A 22,334-nucleotide genomic window follows, 5' to 3' on the forward strand; every position below is an offset into this window, starting at 1 on the left:
GCCATCCGCGAGTCACGGCGCCAGACGGTGGAGGGCTCTACCTGAGCCAGCTGCCTGCCTCTTTTCCGGGGTTACGTCCATGCCTGGGTGGGATTAGAAAGGGAATACGCCCTGTCTGCGGGCACCCTGAGGGAGTTCCGGGACCGCTGGGCTCCGCAGGGTGTTGAATGTATCCTCAATAAGGATTGTATCATAGTTGTATAGTAGTTTATTACATGTTTGTATTGTATTATGGTGGTGGGTTCAGGCTTGTTTTATTGTAGTGTAATATTATTTTTAATAATTGAATAAAACAAACGATTAAAAAAAAAAAAAAATTAAAAAAAAAGCTGGTTACCAAGCGTCCGTGCCCGGGTGCGGATGGAAAGGGAATACGGGCACCCTGAGGGAGTTCCGCGACCGCTGGGCACCGAGGGGGGTTGAATGTATCCTGGACAAGGATTGTAATATAGTTGTTTAGCAGTTGTTTAGCATATTTGTTTTGTCTTGTATTATGGTGGTATTTTGTTTTACTATATTGTAAATACTATTTTAATATTTGAATAAATATTTTTGATTAAAAAAAAAAAAAGAAAAAAAAAAAAGCTGGTTACCAAGCCGCGTGCCACTTTTGCGGGCTGGAAGAGTCTGTGTACCACGTGTACATGGAGTGCGTGAGGCTGCAGCCACAGTTTATATACCTAAAGGGGCTGCTCCTTGCCTTCTGGCTGCATTTTTCACCTACCATCCTCATCTTTGGACACCCTGTGCGTAGGGGAGAGGGTAGGGCTGAAGATGTCCTGGTTGGGTTGCTCCTGGGCCTAGCCAAGCTGGCCATCCGCGAGTCACGGCGCCAGACGGTGGAGGGCTCTACCCGAGCCAGCTGCCTGCCTCTTTTCCGGGGTTACGTCCGTGCCTGGGTGGGATTAGAAAGGGAATACGCCCTGTCTGCGGGCACCCTGAGGGAGTTCCGGGACCGCTGGGCTCCGCAGGGTGTTGAATGTATCCTCAATAAGGATTGTATCATAGTTGTATAGTAGTTTATTACATGTTTGTATTGTATTATGGTGGTGGGTTCAGGCTTGTTTTATTGTAGTGTAATATTTTTAATAATTGAATAAAACAGACGATAAAAAAAAAAAGAAAAAAAAAAAAAAAGCTGGTTACCAAGCGTCCGTGCCCGGGTGCGGATGGAAAGGGAATACGCCCTGTCTACGGGCACCCTGAGGGAGTTCCGCGACCGCTGGGCACCGAGGGGGGTTGAATGTATCCTGGACAAGGATTGTAATATAGTTGTTTAGCAGTTGTTTAGCATATTTGTTTTGTCTTGTATTATGGTGGTATTTTGTTTTATTATATTGTAAATACTATTTTAATATTTGAATAAATATTTTTGATTTAAAAAAAAAAAAAAGCTGGTTACCAAGCCGCGTGCCACTTTTGCGGTCTGGAAGAGTCTGTGTACCACATGTACATGGAGTGCGTGAGGCTGCAGCCACTGTTTAAATACCTAAAGAGGCGGCTCCTTGCCTTCTGGCTGCATTTTTCACCCACCATCCTCATCTTTGGACACCCTGTGCGTAGGGGAGAGGGTAGGGCTGAAGTTGTCCTGGTTGGGTTGCTTCTGGGCCTGGCCAAGATGACCATCCGCGAGACGGTGGAGGGCTCTACCCGAGCCGGCTGCCTGCCCCTTTTCCGGGGATACGTCCGTGCCCGGGTGCGGATAGAAAGGGAATACGCTCTGTCTACGGGCACCCTGAGGGAGTTCTGCGACCGCTAGGCACCGAGGGGGGTTGAATGTATCCTGGACAAGGATTGTAATATAATTGTTTAGCAGTTGCTTAGCATATTTGTTCGTTTTGTATTATGGTGGTGTTTTGTTTTATTGTATTGTAAATACTATTTTAATATTTGAATAAATATTTTTGGTAATAAAAAAATAAAAATAAAAATAAAAAGCTGGTTACCAAGCTCACGGAACGGGTCTCTGCGCATCCCTCTGCAATTGGATCCTCGACTTCGACATCCACAGACCACAGTCAGTTCGAATTGACAGAAACACTTCATCCTCATTAACAATCAGTACGGGAGCACCTCAAGGCTGCGTGCTCAGTCCCCTGCTTTACTCACTCTATACCCATGACTCCGTAGCCGGACATAGTGCGAACTCCATCATCAAGTTTGCCGATGACACCACTGTTGTTGGACGAATCACAGATGGTGATGAGTCAGAGTACAGAAGTGAGATCAACCGATTGACTAATTGGTGCCAGCACACACCTGGCTCTCAACATCAGTAAAACCAAGAAACTGATTGTGGATTTTGGTAGGGAAGAATGAGGACCCACAATCCTGTTTACATCAATGGGACGATAGTGGAGAGGGTCAAAAACTTCACATTTCTGGGCGTGCATATTTCCGAAGATCTTTCCTGGACCCAACACACTGATGCATCTATAAAGAAGGCACATCAGCGACTACTTCCTGAGAAGATTACGGAGATTCGGCATGTCAAAGAGGATTCTCCAGATGCACAGTAGAGAGCATAGTGACTGGTTGCATCATGGCCTGGTTTGGCAACTTGAACATCCAGGGGCGGAAAAGACTGCAAAAAGTTGTGACCACTGCCCAGTTCATCACCGGGTTTGACCTCCCCACCATCGAAGGGATCTATCGAAGTCGCTGCCTCAAAAAGGCAGCCAACATCATCAAAGACCCACACCATACTGGCCACACACTCATTTCACCATTGCCATCGGGAAAAAGGTACAGGAGACTGAAAACTGTAATGTCCAGGTTCAGGAACAGCTTCTTCCCTACACCCATCAGGCTAGTAAACATGACAACAAATAAGCTCTGAACTGCAACAGACTTATTATTATTGCACTATATTTGTTATTTTTTACTTTTTTTTCTTCTCCCGTTATGTACTATGCTTACGTATTCTGCTGTGCTGCAGCATTTAATTGTCCTATTTGGGACATATGACAATAAAACACTCTTGACTCTTTACTAATATTAAGGATAATCCCAAGAGATTTTATGTACATTATAGGAAAACGCGTAACCAGACAGAGAATGGGGTCCCTCCGGAATCTAAGTGGTCAACAGTGTGGAGCCACAGTAGATGGGCAATGCCCTCAAATAATATTTCTCTGCTGTTTTTACTGTGGAGAAAGACATGAGGACCGGGGAACTTGGTCGATGGAAGTGTCTTAAGGACAGTCAGAGGAGGTGCTGAAAGCCCTAATGCATATGAAGGTAGACAAATCTGAACCTGTTCAGTTATATCCGAGGAGACTGTTGCAAGCTAGAGTGGAAATAGCAGGTGCCCGGGCTGAGATTTATCAGTCATTAAATACGGGTGAGGTGCAAGAAGGTTGGAGGGTGGCAAATGTTGTGCCTCTATTTAAGAAGGGCTGCAGGGAAAGGCCCAAGAACTACAGGCCAGTGAGTCTAACATCTCTGGTAAGAAAGTTAATGGAAAGTGTAGATGGTCCATGCATGCAACCAATAATATAGCTACCTCAGTACCACTAACCACGCCTTAGTTATCAAGTATAATAACTCTATCTCTCCCTCCCTCTCTTGGTTCCAGCACGGTTACAGACTGCTAGTAGTCAGTGCTGGAATGTGTTTAACCTGAGTGATCATTAAACAATAAGTAAAGTTACAAGTGTGTCAGACTTAACTTCTTTACATGGTGTCAAATAGTTAAAACGCGCGCCTCCTGTTCATCGGGTTTTATTTCTTTATAAGTGTTGCTTTATCGGAGTTTTTCTCGCACCCCTCTACCACTATGGCCTCCTCGTGCCGCAAGCCCTCGCCCCTTGTCTTTGATGCCGACATAGCGGAGCGCTGGGCGACTTTTGAGTTGGATTTCACACACTACATGAATATCGTTCACCGTAACGATCCCGACGCTGTCAAAGCATCTCTCCTGTTGAACCTTGCCGGTCCTGATGCCATGAGGAGAGCACTTGCTTTTGTCCACAATCCCGCGGTCCAGGATGACAACGATCTGGTCCTAGTACCTGCGGAGTCTGCCAACGATCCGTCCGGTATGTTTGCTACGGAAGTTTGTTGAAATTTGTGACTTGCCCTCTAACCGCATTTTAGAGTGAGCCAAGTTCTTTACACGGAAACAACAGCCTGATGAGTCCCATCCGCCCGCCCTCGGGCTCCTCCTCCTCCTCCTCCTCCCCTTTTCCTTCTTTCTCCCCCCCCCCCCCCCCCCCCCCCCCCCCCCCCCCATCAGTCTGAAGAAGGGTTTCGGCCCGAAACGTCGCCTATTTCCTTCGCTCCATAGATGCTGCTGCACCCGCTGAGTTTCCCCAGCAATTTTGTGTACCTTCGATATTCCAGCATCTGCAGTTCCCTTTTGAACAGCCTGATGAGCCAGTTGAGTGCTGATCTGCGATATCTCGCCCAGAGGTGCCCATTTGAAAATATGACTGACCAGCTTACTAGGGACATTTTAGTAACGGGGATGATGGATCAGAAGTTGCGATCGGAGCTACTGAGAAAGCCAGATCTTACTCTGACTGAGGCCATGCACGCATGCAAGTTGGCCGAAGTTGTTGACCCGCAGTTCGGACAGCGGGAGTCTGATAGCCGAGCTATCAATTTAACGGTTTTCAACAGACCGCGTCCCAAAATAGACTACAATAGACCTGTGCCGCGGACGAGCTACCCCCCCCCCCCCCCGGCGCTCACGTTGTTAAAAAGTGCCCCAATTGCAATTATGTGCATTCTATGCAGTCGCAGTGCCCGGCTTACGTAAAATCCTGCCATTTCTGCAAGAAATTTAACCATTTCTCTGCTGCCTGCCGGTCTCGTGGGAAACTCCCCCCAGCTTCTAGACAAGTATTAAACAACCTGGTACAAGTCGATAACGAGTTTGGTTCCTAGTCCTCTCTCGACACTGCCCACGACTGAGCCAATTAGTTCTCAAGGAGATTCTAGTGTATTCACACTCCTACACGCACCTGTTCTACTCCCTGATCCATCGGTCCTCGTTACTGTCGACGACGACGGATCGCTGCTACCGGTCTCATATGCCTCTCGGACCATGACCGACACGGAGCAACGGTATGCTTAGATCGAGAAGGAGCTTCTGGCGGTGGTGTTCGCCTGCTCCAAGTTCAAAGACTTCCTCTTCGGCAGCAAATTCACAGTCGAAACAGACCACCAGCCATTAGTGACTATCCTCAACAAACCGATACATATTGCCCCCGCATGGCTTCAGCGCATGATGCTGCAGCTCCAGCGTTTTGATTTCAACATCATTTACAAGAAGGGCACTGAGATGCATGTGGCTGACACCCTGTCTCGTGCCCCACTAGCCTCCTGCGACCACCACCCCTAAGAGCAGGAGGACTTGCTGGTACTGAACGTCAACTTCATCCCAACCAAGCAGCTACAGTGCCTGACCGAGCACACCGCCGCTGACCCTGCATGACCCTGCATTGCAGCAGCTCGCAGCCATTATCAAGCGCAGGTGGCCCGACAGACGCACCACTTTGCCGTCGGGTGCCCACCCTTTCTTCCTAGTCCGTGATGAACTGGTGATCCAAGACGGTGTCATCGTCAAGGGCCACAAGGTCGCGGTCCCTGCCTCCCTCTACGATCTATACTTCAATGCTGCCCACAGCGGTCATCCCGTTGTCGATGCTACCATTTCTCATGCCCAAGGACAATTTTACTGGCCCTGTATGGCCAAATACATCAGGGACAGAGTGTCCTCCTGTCCCTCCTGCAATAACCTTGCCCTACACCGGCAGCGCCAGCCTCTTTTGCAGCAGCCGGCGCCTATCATGCCCTGGACATCGCTGGCTGCCGACATATTCGAATGGCGGGGCAAACAATTCCTCGTCCTGGTCGACTCCAACTGGTTCGAGTTGGACATACTTCCCTCCATCACCTCCGAGATGGTCATCAACAAGCTGTGCAGGCACTTCGCCACTTTCGGTGCCCCTGTACGCTTGCAAACCGACAACGGCCGGCAATTCACTAGCGCCGATTTCAAGGCTTTCGCTGCCAGGTGGAACTTTCATCACTACACCAGCAGCCCTGAGTATCCACAGAATAATGGCCTGGCTGAACGGGCTGTGCGGAGTGCTAAGGCTCTGCTGGAGCAGTCGCGCCTGTCCAACTGCGTTTTCTACCTGGGCTTACTCAACCTACGAAACATCTCCCGGGACCCAGGTTCCCCTGCCCAGCGTCTGATGTCGAGGATGACAAGACCACCCATGCCAATCGCCCAACAGGCTCTGATACCCAAAGTGCTCGAGCCTGCCACTGTCCAACAGCGGATTGACCAGAAGCACGAAAGTCAACGACTTTCGCACGATAAGTCCTGCCGCCCCCTGTCTCCTCTACTGCCAGGCCAAGTCGTTCGGATGCAGACTACCACCGGCTACTCCCGCCTCGCGACCGTGGTCGGTATGGCTGACTCCCCAAGATCTTACCTGGTGGACTACGAAGGGACTGTCTATCGTCGGAGCAGTCAACACCTACTGGCCGTGAACGAGCCTGCACCTGCACCTGCGGGTCCTTATGCTCCTCCGTTCCCATTCCAGCCTGTCACTGCCGATATCCCTGCTGTTCCCCGCATGCCGCTTACCGCTCCGCTGCTGCTGTCTCCTACTCCTTTGCGTTCTCCTCCTCGGCCGCCTGGTTTTGGCTGGGTTTCTTCACCTCCTCTGAGTTCACCTTTTCCTCCTGCCTTTCCAGCTTTAACTGCGCTTGATCCTGCCTTCTCTTCTTTCCGATGGGGGGGGGGAAGGTATTGTACGTATGCGTTCGGGTCGCATTGTCAAGCCGCCTGTTCGCTACGGCGACTTTGCTTAAACTCGCATGCCCTGTGCTGTTACATTGCCACGGCTCTAATTCTGTTTTGATTTCTAAGGGGAAGGATGTAGATGGTCCATGCATGCAACCAATAATATAGCTACCTCAGTACCACTAACCACGCCTTAGTTATCAAGTATAATAACTCTTTCTATCTCTCCCTCTCTTGGTTCCAGCACGATTACAGACTGCTAGTAGTCAGTGCTGGAATGTGTTTAACCTGAGTGATCATTAAACAATAAGTAAAGTTACATGTGTGTCATACTTAACTTCTTTACAGAAAGTATTCAGAAGGATAAGATGTGCATACATTTAGATGAACAAGAGCTGATAAGGGATAGTCAGCAAGGTTTTTGTAAAGAAGTGTCATCAACACACTGTGTCTTTACTTCACTTTATTCATACTGTAACATACATTACTGCACTAGCTGTACGTGGTCTGTCACGGGAACTAGAGAGAGATCAGTGGGTGGGGAGGTTGTAATTATACTTGTGATATGGGGAGTGGTTAGTAGTGGTGAGGTCACTATGTTAAAGGTACATGCACATATCATCTACATCCTTCCACTTAGAAACAAAAGGCAACAAGTTAGTGACGGGGCGACCACGTCTCATGCGCTATGAACAGTTACGCAAAGTCGCCATAACGGACGGGCGGCTTGACAACATGTCCCGACCGGGTTCGCATCTCGCCATCCCCGCAGGATGAAAAGGAGCAGGCGCAGTTGCAGGTGACCGAACCGGAACGGGGGATCCGGGGGGGGATGGAGTAGACGGAGAAGAGGGAGGAGACGCGGGCAGACGGGCAGGCGAGGGAGGATGAGCCGGTGGAGAAGTCGACTGATAGAGCTGAGAAGGCAGGTAACGAGGCATGCGAGGAGCGGCGGGCGGAGTGGGAGACTGCAGCTGCGGAGCAAAAGGGTCAGCGGGCGGTGGTGGTGGCTCGTTGACAAGCCTCAGGTGCTGGCGGGACCGGCGGTAAACGGTGCCGTCATGGTCGACCAGATAGGACCGAGGCGAACCTGCGGAGCCGACGACGGTGGCGAGCCTGGAGTGACCGGAGGGGGACTGCATTCGGACAACTTGACCGGGGAAGAGACTCGGGAGGGGACGGCAAGACTTATCGTGGGAGCGCTTCTGGATCTCGTGCTTAAGGGCAATGCGTTCCTGGACAGCAGCGGGCTTGAGGACGGAGGGCACGAGGGAGCGCTGGGCCACCGGGATCGGGGGCCTTGTGGTGCGAGACATGAGTCGCTGCGCAGGGGAGCCCATGGCAGGGTCGCGTGAGATGTTGCGAAGGTTAAGGAGGGCAAGGCAAAAGTCAGAGCGAGACAAACGACAATGTTCCAGCAAGTCTTTAGCACTGCGGACTGCGCGCTCTGCCAGGCCGTTGCTCTGCGGGTACTCCGGGCTGCTGGTGTAGTGGCGGAAATTGCAGCTGGCCGCGAAATACCAAAACTCGGCGCTCGTGAACTGGCTGCCATTGTCCGACTGCAGGCTGGCCGGGGAGCCGAAGGTAGCGAAGTGGCGGCGCAGCTTCCCGATAACGGCCGAAGAAGTGAGGGAGCGCAGCTGGTCAACTTCGAACCAGCTGGAGTAAGAGTCGACAAGGACCAGGAAGTGCTTGCCATGCCACTCGAAAATGTCAGTGGCAACCGCCATCCATGGCAGTTCGGGAGCAGGCTGCTGCAGAAGCGGCTGCCGTTGCTGGTGGGGAGCGAGACTGTTACAGATGGAACAGGCGGAGACCCTCTCCCGGATGTACTGAGCCATACCGGGCCAGTAGAACTGGCTCTGATCGTGGGACAAAGTGGCCTCGGCCCCAGGATGACCGCGGTGGGCGGCCTGAAAATAGTGGTCGTGCAGCGCAGCAGGCACAACAACCTTGTGTCCCTTCACAACCACGCCGTCGTGCAGCACGAGCTCATCACGGATCAGGAAGTAGGGCACGGCACCTGCCGGCAAAGCGGAGCGACGGTCCGGCCAGCCCTGCTGGATGACGGCTGCAAGCTGTTGCAGGGCAGGATCCTTGGCAGTGTGCTGGACCAGGGACTGCATCTGCTGTGAAGGTACAATATTGACATTGAGCACCATCAAGTCAGACATTTCATATGGGTGGCGATCGGTGGACGTTAGCGGTGCGCAGGACAGCGTGTCGGCCACGAACATGTCCTTGCCTTTGCGATAGACAATCTCGAACGTAAAAAGCTGGAGCTGCAGCATCATGCGCTGCAACCGGGATGAGGCAACATGGATCGGCTTGTTGAGGATGGTGACAAGCGGCTGGTGGTCGTTCTTGATGGTGAAAGTGTTGCCCAGGATGTAGTCCTTGAACTTGGAGCAGGCAAATACCACAGCCAGCAACTCCTTCTCTATCTGAGCATAGCGCTGCTCGGCAGGGGACATGGTGCGGGACGCGTAGGAAACAGGCAGCTGCAGGCCATCGTGGAGCTGTAGACAAGCGGCACCAAGACTGAACTGGGAGGCGTCGCAGGTGATGACAATGGGACGCTGTAGGTCAAAACATTTGAGCGTGGGGGCGCTGACCAGCCTGGACTTCAGGACGTCAAAAGCTCTCTGGTGTTGAGGGAACCAGGCCCAGGCAGTGTCCTTCTTAATCAACTCCCTCAGGGGCGCGCTCAGCTCGCTGAGGTCGGGGATGAACTTCCCCAGGTAATTAACCATGCCCAGGAATCGCTGCAGGCTGGGCACGTCGGTAGGTGAAGACATTCCGGAGATGGCAGACATTTTCTGCGGGTCGGGCTTCAGCCCCGAGGCCGTAAAAACATGGCCCACATAAGTGACCTCCGGGACGCGGAATCGGCACTTCTTGGGGTTTAATTTGAGGTTAATCTTCCGGGCCCGGTCCAGGACTTGGCGGAGGTTGAAGTCGTACTCAGCAACATCCTTGCCGTAGACCAGGATGTCGTCAATGATGATGGCACACGGTAGACCGGCAAACAGTTGCTCCATTGTCCGCTGGCAGAGTTGATCCCGAATGGCATCCGGAGGAACCGGAACCTGACGAAAGGGTTGCTGAAAGTTGTCAGGTAGGAGGCGTGGGTTCGAATCCCACTTTTGACACCATGTAAAGATTTGTCATCAACACACTGTGTCTTTACTTCACTTTATTAATACTGTAACATACATTACTGCACTAGCTGTACGTGGTCTGTCACGGGAACTAGAGAGAGATCAGTGGGTGGGGAGGTTGTAATTATACTTTGATATGGGGAGTCGTTAGTAGTGGTGAGGTCACTATGTTAAAGGTACATGCACATATCATCTACAGTTTTGTACGTGGGAGATCGTGGCTCACAAATCTTATTGAATTTTCTGAAGATGTGACCAAAAAGGTTGATGAGGGCACAGCTGTAGATGTATATATATGGATTTCAGCAAGGCATTTGACTAGGTTGACATGGTAGACTGTTTTGGAAGGTTAGATTGCATGAGATCCAAGGAGAGATGGCGGACTGGCAAGAAAATTGGCTTCATGACAGGAAGCAGAGGGTGATCGTGGAAGGTTTTTTTCAGATTGGAAGCCTGTGGCTAGTGGTGTGCCTCATGGTTCGGTTCAAAATTATTTGGATGAGAACGTGTAACGATTGCAAATGACAACAAAGTGGGTGGATAGTGGAAATGGTTGTCAAAAATTACAGCAGGATCTTGATCAGTTGGGCAGGTGGGCTGAGGGATGGTTAATGAGATTTATTATGGAGAAGTGCGAGGTGTAGCATTTTGGGAAGCCTAACCCGGGCAGGACCTTCACAGTGGCTCTGGAGAGTGTTGTTGAACAGAGGGATCTAGGAGTGCAGGTACATATTTCCTTGAGAGTGGCGTCACAGGTACATACTGTGGTCAAGAAGGCTTTCTTGATTGGCCTTTATCAGGGTATTGACTGTAGAGGTTGGGAGGTCATGTTACATTTGTACAGTACATTGGTGAGGCCACATTTAGAGTATAGTGTTCAGTTTTGGTCACCCTGTCATAGGAATTATGTTGTTAAGCTTAAAGGGTGCAAGAAAGATTCACAAGGATGTTGCCAGGACTTGTGGGCCTGAGCTAAAAAAAGAGAGATTGAGCAGGCTAGTAAGAGGACGAGGTGTGATCTTTATAGAGGTATATAAGATACGGAATGGAATAGAGAGGGTAAATGTACAGAGTCTTTTACCCAGATTATAGAATCAAGAACCAGAGGATGTAGATTTAAGGTGAGGGGGGAAAGATTTAATAGGATTCTGAGGGCCAACAATTTTATACAAAGGGTGGTAGGGATATGAAACGAGCTGCTAGAGAATGTAGTTGTGGCAGGTACTATCACAACGTTTGAAAAACATTTGGGCAAGTCAATGGACAGGATAGGATTAGAGGGAAATGCACCAAATGCAGATGGGACTAGTGTAGATGGGGCATGGTGGTCGGAGATGGCAAGTTGGGCCGAAGGGACTGTTTCCACGATGTATAACTTTGATTCTCTAGAAGTTACTTTGAATGAAAAAAAAAAGACTAGGGGGAAAAAGCAGCAACCATTGCCTCTTAAGAACACATTCTGTCAGCTTCACTACAGGTCGGCATTGCAATTGACAAGCAATTTCTTCTATTGACACGTGCAATGATACTCTATTAACATTTAACAACGTAACATGTAGCCTTTAGTATCTTTAGCTTACAACAAAAATACACGTACACTTATAACTTAAACAATTAAAAAGAACTTTAATGCTGCAAAGAATGCAACTTTGTTATATAGCATCAGAAAGTCTAGCCTCAAATCCCGTTTTTTCCATTGACAGAATTGTTTTTTCGAACGCAATGTTCTATAACTCAAAGTTTCTCCCTCCCTTCTCATATCTATGCCCTCTAGTTTTAGACATCTCTGCCATCCCTATATGGACATTTGTCCTAACTATACCTCTTGCAATTTGATGTACCTTTTATCAGTCACTTCTCAGCCTCCTTCATTCACGTGCTGTCAAACCACTTCCTGTAGAAATATAATGATTTGTAGGTATATACATTTTTGAGAGGCCTGGATAAGGTGAAGGGTCGGGTCTCTTTCCCAGGGGATGGAGTCTAAAACCAGTGGGCATAGATTTAAGGTGAGAGGGAAAAAATTTAAAGAGACACTAGACCAAGTGCAGACCCAACGCAAGATTCAACCACTCACCCATTCCCCCAACACAATATTGCACCTCCCACGCATAGACCCCAACTGCACAGACACGGCTTATCCCCCAGCACTCCCTCCTCTTCCTCTTCACCCTCCCTCTTCAATTCATAGAGGGGGGGGGGTTAAAGAAGGAGGGGTGGTAGAGACGGAGGGGGTGGGGGGTAGAGAGGGAGGAGGGCAGAGGGAGGGGGGCAGAGGGAGAGGGGGGCAGAGAGGGAGGGGGAGGGGGTAGAGAGGAGAGGGAGGGGGTAGAGAGGGAGAGGGACAGAGGGAGGGCATAGAGAGAAAGGGAGGGGGTAGAGTGGGGAGGAGAGTAGAGAGGGAGAGGGAGGGGGGTAGAGAGGGAAGGGTAGAGAGGGAGGGGAGAGGGTAGAGAGGGAGAGGGAGGGGAGTAGAGAGGGAGGAGAGAGATGGTAGAGAGGGAGAGGGGTCGAGTGGGGGTTGGGATGGTAGGGCGAGGGAGGGGGTAGGGAGGGAGGGGATAGAGAGGGTGGGAGTGCGGGTAGATAGAGAGGGGGCCTCCCACCTCATCTCCCCTCCTCATCTCCCCACCCCATTCCCCTCCTCATTTCCCTCATTCTTCTTCCCTCATTCCCATTCCTTGCTCCAGGACCTACCCAGGTCGTAGAGCAGCGCCAGGGCCTGGAACTCGGCCTGGTTCTCGTACTCGGTCAGGCCCTGGCTGTGGACTCCAGCCATCAGCTTGGCCGTCGCCTGGGCTATAATGCAGGCTACGACCTCATCTCCGGGCTCGTCCCTAACCACGGACCCAGGCTGGTTCTTGGTTCCAGCGGCGGGTTCTTTTTCGGCCCCGGTCACGGCCCCATCCCAAGCCCTGGGCTCGGCTCTCACTCCAGCTCAAGCACCAGGCTCGGCTGAAGCTAAGGCCCGTGGCACCACCCTGGCCACCTGGTATTGGGCGTAGGCCGCCGGCAGCTGCCACACGAGCGCTGGAGTGCCCCTCCATCCCGGAGTGTCCCGTCCTGCCTTGCGAGTGCATTGTGAAATCAGGGGGGGTTTTTTCCGAAAAGGGTGAGTTTTCGGGCTGTTTTTAGAAATTTAAATGATTATAAACTTCAGAATACAGGTGGGAATACGACGGGAAAATGTTTATCGCCTCAAAGGAAAAAACTGAGTAGAATGTGTGAAAATGGGAATGCTCTGGCCTAGCATTTGGAAGAAAATCGTAATTAACCAGATATTGACAAACCACCACCACAAACAAGGCAAAGACTTTTAGTATTATAGAGATGAGTGACTTTTTTTTTTCACTTGGAGGGTGTTGGGTATATAGATTAAACTGTGGAGGTGCACAGTGCATTCGGAAAATATTCAGACCCTTTCACTTTTTCCACGTTTTGTTATGTTACAGCCTTATTTTAAAATGGATCAAATTCTTTTTTGTTATCATCAATTTATACACAATACCCCAGAATGAAGAAACAAAAACAGGTGTTTAGAAATGTTTGCAAATTAATTAAAAATAAATAACTGAAATATCACATTTACATAAGTATTCTGACCCTTTGCTATGACACTCAAAATTCAGCTTAGTTTCATCCTGTTTCCATTGATTATCCTTGAGATGTTTCTACAACTTGATTGGAGTCCACCAGTGGTATATTAAATTGATTGGACATAATTTGGAAAGGCAGACGTCTGTCTATATAAGGTCCCTCAGTTGACAGTGCATGTCAGAGCAAAAACCAAGCCATTAAGACGAAGGAATTGTCGTAGACCTCCAAGACAGGATCGAGTCGAGACACAGGTCTGGGGAAGGGTATAAAACAATTTCTGCAGCATTGCTGGTCCTGAAGAGCACAGTGGCCTCTGTCATTCTTAAATTGAAGTATTTTGGAACCACTGGGACTCTTCATGGAACTGGGCACCCGGCCAAACTGAGCAATCGGGGGAGAAGGGCCCTGGTCAGGGTTCCTCTGTGGAGATGGGAGCACCTCATATGTTCAACACCCCACCAATCAGGCCTTTATGGTAGAGTGGCCAGACGGAAGCCACTCCTCAGTAAAACGCTTGGAAATTGCCAAAAGGCATGAGAAACACGATTCTCTGGTCTGATGAAACCAAGATTGAACTCTTTAGCCTGAATGCCAAGCATCACGTGGCTAATACCATACCCACGGTGAAGCATGGTGGTGGCAGCATCATGCTGTGGGGATGTTTTTCAGCGGCAGGAACTGGGAGACTAGTCAGGATCGAGGGAAAGATGAGCGGAGCAATTTACAGAGAGATCCTTAAGGAAAACTGTAGATTAACCCTTATTAAGTCATGCCATTTATAACCTTCACCACACAAATATGCATGCCACCCTTTACATGGTATTATGGTACTACACAAAGACTCTCTCTCCCTCTCGGATACTAGTTAGTAAGCGAGACGCCAGCAGCAACTGGCGGTTGAAATGCTCTAGTGTATTTGATGAAATAAAGTTGGACTTTATCATGAATTTGTTTTTATTTATTGGGCTACCAGTAAAAATGGTGTCAGAGTCTTGAATCACGTCTTCAACTATTTTGCCTGAATTTATTTTAGTTTATTTTTTTACATTGAATATGGATGGTTCCTTACGCAGACCAGATCCTTTGGTATTCTACTGTGATCTTGCTGAACGATGGCGCATCTTCGAGATGTAATTCGGGATTTTCATTGATGCAGCCCACCCTGCAGCTGCATCCCACACCATGGTGTCAATTCTCCTCAATGTGGCGAGCACAGAGGCTGCCCTGCGGGCACAGGGTTTCCACTATGCCCCAGAACATACTGATCTCGTAACACATGTTGTGACCCCAGCAGAATCCATCAGAGCCTGCCTCCTCCGAAAGTTCAGAAACCTATGCCAACTTCACACCAACGTTATCATGGAGCACCACAAGTTTTTTTCCTGTAGCCAACAAGAGGGCGAAACGGTTGAATCATACATTGGTGCCCTCTAGAACATTGCATCCAGATGCCACTTCCAAGACCGCGACGTACTCATCAGCGGCAGACTCGTATATGGCATCCTGAATGATAAGGTGAAAAATCAATTTCTCCGGGATGAGTAGCTTACTCTTGATAAGGTTGAACGTGCCTGCCTGGTTGCAGAATACACTGATACCCATACCAAAGCCTTGGGACCGGGGCCACATTCTGCCTATGATGTCCACGCCTTTTATAGGTCCCCACGACAAGCATTAACCCCTCAACAATCTCCTAACCCCCCAGGGAGGGTAACCGATCATCTAGTCAATAACTGTGGTAATTATTGTGGCTCACACCCGATGGAAAATCTTGCGTCTATTGTAAAAAGAGAGGCCATTTTAACTGGTGCTGCCATGCTCGTGCCAATAGAGCCCAGTCACAACAATCTCTCTATGCACTTGAACCCACACTCTACCACGAAGCACTGACTGAAACAGCAGAAATACAACCGCAGCACCTGAAAGAAGTCAGCCAAAACATACATTCTTGGATTCCCAACTCTGGCTGCAGACAGTAATCCCATGACAACGCTCAGTATCAATAACACCAAGATTGCTGCCAAGAGAGACACAGGGGCCAGATGTAATGTAATCTCACAGGCAGATCTGAAAAGAATTCACAACAATGAAACTGTTCTGTAAACAAACTCATTTTTGGTGGGGGGGGAATTGCAACCAGTGAGTACGGTGACACTACAATGCCATGTAGCATCTCTAGTTTACAACTTTGAATTTTTTATCGTAAAAGGAGAAGTGCCACTTCTGGGCAATGAGGCATTCTGTAATATGCCTATACCCAGCCACTGACACTCTCCTCCGCTTAGCGGAGTTGGTCCTCACCCTCAACAACTTCACATTTGACTCCTCCCATTTCCTCCAAACACAAGGCGTAGCTATGGGCACACGCATGGGCCCCAGCTACGACTGCCTCTTTGTCGGGTACGTTGAACAATCCTTGTTCGAGACGTACCAGGGCCCCATCCCCGACCTCTACCTCCGTTACATTGACGACTGCTTTGGGGCCACCTCCTGCACCTACCCACAACTGACTGACTTCATCCACTTCACCACCAACTTCCATCCGGCACTCCAATACACCTGGACGATTTCCGACACTTCCCTACCATTCCTTGACCTCACCATCTCCATCGCAGGAGACAGACTCCTGACCGACATACATTACAAACCCACTGACTCACATGGCTATCTGGACTACACGTCTTCCCACCCTGCCCCCTGTAAAGACTCCATCCCCTACTCCCAATTCCTCCGCCTACGCCGCATCTGTTCCCAGGATGAGACATTCCACACCAGGGCATCGGAAATGTCCTCGTTCTTCAGAGAACGGGGATTCCCCTCCGCCACCATAGATGAGGCTCACACCAGGGTCTCATCCATACCCCGTAACACTGCTCTCTCTCCCCATCCCCGCACTCGCAACAAGGGCAGAGTCCCTCTGGTCCTCACCTTTCACCCCACTAGCCGCCAAATACAACACATAATCCTCCGCCATTTCCGCCACATCCAACGTGACCCCACCACTCGCCACATCTTCCCATCTCCCCCCATGTCTGCCTTCCGCAAAGACCGCTCCCTCCGCAACTCCCTCGTCAATTCTTCCTGCACCACTCCCTCCCCGGGCACTTTCCGTTGCAACCGCAAGAAATGCAACACCTGTCCCTTCACCTCCCCCCTCGACTCCATTCAAGGACCCAAGCAGTCGTTCCAGGTGCGACAAAGGTTCACCTGTATCTCCTCCAACCTCATCTACTGCATCCGCTGCTCTAGATGTCAGCTGATTTACATCGGGGAGACCAAGCGTAGGTTGGGCGATCGTTTCGCCGAACACCTCCGCTCAGTCCGCAAAAACCTACCTGAACTCCCGGTGGCTCAGCACTTCAACTCCCCCTCGCATTCCCAATTCGACCTCTCTGTTCTGGGTCTCCTCCATTGCCAGAGTGAGCAACAGTGAAAATTGGAGGAACAGCACCTCATATTCCGTCTGGGGACCTTGCGTCCCTATGGCATTAACATTGAATTCTCCCAATTTTGCTAGCCCTTGCTGTCTCCTCCCCTTCCTTAACCCTCTAGCTGTCTCCTCCCACCCTCCCATCCGCCCGCCCTCGGGCTCCTCCCCCTCCTCCCCTTTTCCTTCTTTCTCCCACCCCCCATCAGTCTGAAGAAGGGTATCGGCCCGAAACGTCGCCTATTTCCTTCGCCCCATATATGCTGCTGCACCCGCTGAGTTTCCCCAGCAATTTTGTGTACCTTCGATATTCCAGCATCTGCAGTTCCCTTTTGAACATTCTGTAATATGAACCTAGTTTTCTTCGGCAAAACTGTATCAGCTGTCAACCTCTCAAAATCCTACCCAACTTCCGGTGGTGCAATGGCAATTTAGGACGTGCGCCATTTAGCTCCGCTCCGCTAAATCCGAGAAAACCGCCGAAAATTGCTTTCAGACAGAAATAAAATCGCTTACTGGCAGACGCTCATTGTCGCGTAAGTGACGTCATCAGAAAGCGACTCCGGTATTTAAATGACCGGTAGACATACTCTCGAAGACTGCCTAAAGTACCTAAAGTACCACGGAAGAAACGGCTAGCAGAGATTGAGGAAGGCCCTGAAGAAGCCTCGACTTCGAGTATGGAGCACCCCAGAGAGAAAGAAGCAAGACAACCTTTGGTGGATGACGTCAAATCTCTATTGTGTGAGCAACTTGCAGCTGTAAAGTTGGAAATCACAGCTGGGAAAGCAGAAATCTGTGATAAGATCGATAAGATAGATGCCCGTATAGAGGAGGTGAATTCCTCTTTGAAGGGGGAAATTCACAGGCTCGAAACTGATATCAGCTGTACTCTGGAGCCTATTCTTGCTACTTCAAAAAAACAAAGCAAGGCTATTCGGGAACTGGAATCTGCTACTGCCGAAAACGCCCAGACAACACACAGGCTGACGACTGAACAGGAGAGTCTTGCCAAAGTGACAGAAACAATGTTTTGATTTGGAAGGACGTTCGAAACGCCAGAATCTAAGGATTGTTGGTGTGAAAGAAGGAAAAGAACACGGTAAAAATCTTCGAGATTTTGCGGCTCAATTACTGCCAGATGTACTTAGTCTGGATGAAAAACCTAAACTGGACAGGGCTCACAGGGTTCTGAGAGCCCGGCCAGGTCTCACAGCTCAACCAAGGCAGCTGATTCTGAAGGTACATCACTGCTACGTTTTAGAAGACATCGTGAAGAAAGTTGCCAACAACAGAAATCTAACCTTTGAAGGGGAAAACATACGAATCTTCAGAGACTATCCTGCCGAAGTTGTTTAGAAAAGAACACTCTTCACCAAGTCAAGAGCCATTTTGAGGGACATACCAGATCTCAGATTTGGTCTACTTTATCCAGCCAAACTGCGAGTTACATATAATGTGACTGAATACTTCTTCACCGATCCGGACAAAGCATTCAAGTTTGCCCAATATACTGCGGGTTCTGTCAAGGATAAGTAACTGAGTTACCGAGTTTATGTCGTGATGCCAACCAAGAGGGTTACACTGTATTTATACTGAATTTATACTGTGTCTTTAATTCATCTATATTGTATGCATTTATACTGTGGTTATAATTAAGGTTAGGGTTTATACTGTGTCTATAATTCATCTATATTGTAATCATTTATACTGTGTTTATAATTAATACGTTGTTATAAAGTCACTGACACAGAGTCGGTTAATACGTCAAACATATAACTTGAGAGATCGAGTGACAGAGAGAGAGGGAGCAAGGTAGAGAAGGGGAGGGGTAGGGGTAGATTAGTATATAGAGAGAAAGAGAGGGAGGGCGAGGGAGTGGTAGAGAATGCTAATGCAAGTGAGAGCTAGTTAGAGCAAGTTGTGGAAAGTTTTGGCAGAGGAGGGAGGGATGGGGAAAGCAGGAGGGGCAGAGAGAGGGAAAGAGAAAGAGACGGGTTGGGCACATGTGGGGAAGTGTTGAGCAAGTTTTGATAACTTTTGGGGAAGTTTAGAGATTGAATTGTAATGCTTTGGAAAGGTTGTGGGAGGTAGAGGGAGGCAGGGAGAGAGCGTGCTTTGTCTATGTAAACGTCATTTGTAATCAACAAGTTGCCATAAGTTCACCGACTTTGAATCAGTTAATAGGCCAACACAGAACTATTAGAAAGGTATGTAATAAGTACCATATATTAGTCTAATTATCCAATATTTAACTGCTTAATTAGAGCACAATAAGATACTCAACCTCTTAGTGTTTATTAACTCCTTAAGGAGCGGGGCTACTTATTATTAACATCATCTACGGAAGTTATCACGAATCACGCCACCATTGGGTGGTATCCACTAGCAGCATTTCTTTATGCTGCAATTTCCGTTTTTTTTATTTTTCACTTTCTATCTTTTCTACTAAACAGAAAAACTATTTTTTATTAATGCACCTTTTTCTGAGAGATATCTCCGGGGGATGGGGGGAAATGGGACAGGGCTCACCCACCCAGCAACTAAAGGAATCATTTCAAATATTGTGTTGGACCATCTGAATCAAAGGAAACCATGTAAGCTTTAAAATGCAAGACGACCTTGCTAGGAAAATTGGAGGAATCACATTTTGTAGTTGGAACGTTAGGGGTGTTAACGAGCCAATTAAAAGGGGTAAAGTACTAGCCCATCTAAAATCTATTAATACTGATATAATATTTTTGCAGGAGACGCATCTCATAACAGGCTGGATTGGTCAATTATATCATTTTACTTTTCTTCCAAAGCAAGAGGAACTGCAATCCTAATTCGCAAAGGTATACCAATTAAACACAAATCCGCTATAGCCGATAAGGAAGGTACATTATAATATCCGGGGAACTACACTCAACCACACTGACTATGGTGAACATTTATGCTCTTAATTTCGATAATCCACAATTCTTTAATAAAATATTTAATATAATCTCAGACTCCTGTCAGCAGAATCTGATAATTGGAGGAGACCTAAATTGTGTACTAGATCAATATTTGGATAAATCTTCACAGCAAAGGAAAAGCACTTCAAAATCAAAATCCAGTGAACTTTTAAATACCTACATAAATAATACAAACATAACCGATGTATGGAGGATTGCCAACCCATCCGGAAGAGAATACTCTTTTTATTCAGGTGTTCACAAAATGTATACACAAATTTATTATTTCCTGGTGGATGCAAAACTTATCCCTTTTACTTATAATCCCAAATATCATAATAACATTATTTCTGACCATCGTCCATTAACCTTCTCCTTAAAATTAGAAGGAATGTACAATAAAAAAACGTTCAGAAGATTCAACCCACAAATACTAACTGAGCCAAGTTGTTGTGACTATCTGAAGCTACAGATGATAATATTCTTTGAGACAAACGAGACACCCGGTATCTGCAATGTTATTGTGGGAAGCTTTCAAGGCCTTTATCAGAGGCTGCATTATCTCTTACCAAGCTTTTCAAAATAAGAAAAACAGGACGGAACAATTGGAACAAAAAAACAGATTAAACAGCTTGACTTAGAAAATGCGACTGACCCAACTACTGCAAAACATAATAAGATAGCCGCATTAAAATTTAAATTAAATCAGATCCTTTCTGCAAAAATTATTAAGATATTTCAATATACTAATCAAAAACTTTGAATTTGGTGACAAACCACACAAACCTCTGGCACGCCAGCTCCGCAAAAGGGAGAAAGACCATACGATTCAAAAAATTAGATCAGACAAAGGAGAGTTGCTCACACTGCCCAAAGATATTAATGAAAGATTCATAAAATTCTATCAAAACCTATACTCATCAAAAACAACAGCCGACCCTGCAAAGATTAAAAGTTTTCTTGAAAATTGCAACCTCCCATCCCTTAATGAGGAGGGACGAGATGAATTAGGTGCTGAGATAACAACAAAACACATTGAAGAGAATATTAAATCACTGAAAAGTGTAAAAATGCCAGGTCCGGACGGGTTTAGTAATTAATTTAACAAAAAATTCAATGATTCAATCTCCCCACGCTTACGAGCCCTTTATATTCATGCTTTTAAAGACTTCACCACAAACCCTTGCTGAATCAAACATTACACTGATACCTAAAAAAAGATACAAATCTTGAAGAGCCTGGATCATATAGGGCAATAGCTCTTTTAAATACAGACCAGAAGACATTATCAAGAATTTGGCACGCAGACTAAGTCTGTATATCAGTTAATTAATACATCCAGATCAAACTGGGTTTATACCTAAGCAACAATCGTTTTATAACATGAGACTTTGTTTAATATAATTTACTCGCACAGAACGATAAACGAAGATTTATCAATTATTTCCCTAGACGCAGAAAAAGCTTACGACCAAGTGGAATGGACTTATCTTTATACAGTGTTGGAACATTTCCATTTAAGATGCACCTCCCTCTACAATTGGACACTGGATTTCCTCACCAACAGACCCCAGTCTGTTAGGATCAACAACCTCACCTCCTCCACTCTGACACTGAACCACAGTGTGTGCTCAGCCCTCTCCTCTACTCCCTCTTCACCCATGACTGCTCCAACGCCATCATAAAATTTGCTGATGACACCACGGTGGTAGGACTGATCAGGGACAATAACGAATCAGCCTATAGGGAGGAGGTCCAGAACCTGACAGCCTGGTGTACCAATAATAACCTCGTCCTCAACTCAAAGAAGACGAAGGAAATCATCGTTGACTTCAGGAATACCAGAGGTGGCAGGCATACCCCCATCCACATAAACGGGACTGAGGTGGAGCGCGTCTCCAACTACAAATTCCTCGGAATACATATCTCAGAGGATCTGTCCTGGTCCCTCAATACCACCAAACGGATCAAAAAGGCGCAGCAGCGCCTCTACTTTCTGAGGAGGCTTAAGAAAGCTCACCTGTCCCCCCAGATCCTGTCCAACTTCTACCGCTGTACCATCGAAAGCATCCTAACCACCTGCTTCACGGTATGGTACAGCAGCTGCACCACAGCTGACAGGAAGGCACTGCAACAGGTGGTGAAAACCGCTCAGCACATCATCGGTGCCCCGCTCCCTGCCATGGATGCCCTCCACTGCAAACGGTGTCTGAGATGGGCCGGGAAAATCATCAAGGACCCCTCTCACCCTAACCATGGACTATTTGCCCTCCTCCCATCAGGGAGGCGGTACAGGAGCCTCAGGTCTCGCACAAGCAGACTGAGGAACAGCTTTTTCAATAACACCATTACACTGCTGAACTCACAGTCCCGACGCTAGCTATCTTTTATACTCTCCCATCTGTATACATTTATTTGCCTATGTACCAGTTTAATTCATCCACATT

General features: G+C 48.0%; 1 long non-coding RNA gene across 1 annotated transcript in view; it reads left to right on the forward strand.

Moving 5' to 3' along the window:
- The window catches only part of LOC116976227, a 57,779-nt gene extending 37,914 nt beyond the window's left edge, over nucleotides 1-19,865 (forward strand). The window contains exon 3 of the long non-coding RNA XR_004412901.1: nucleotides 19,696-19,865. This is a non-coding gene — a long non-coding RNA (uncharacterized LOC116976227). The remainder of the gene's footprint in view (nucleotides 1-19,695) is intronic.
- Nucleotides 19,866-22,334: the final 2,469 nt, after the last annotated feature.

The sequence above is a fragment of the Amblyraja radiata genome, chromosome 8 (genome assembly GCF_010909765.2).
Source record: "Amblyraja radiata isolate CabotCenter1 chromosome 8, sAmbRad1.1.pri, whole genome shotgun sequence".
Classification (NCBI taxonomy): domain Eukaryota; kingdom Metazoa; phylum Chordata; class Chondrichthyes; order Rajiformes; family Rajidae; genus Amblyraja; species Amblyraja radiata.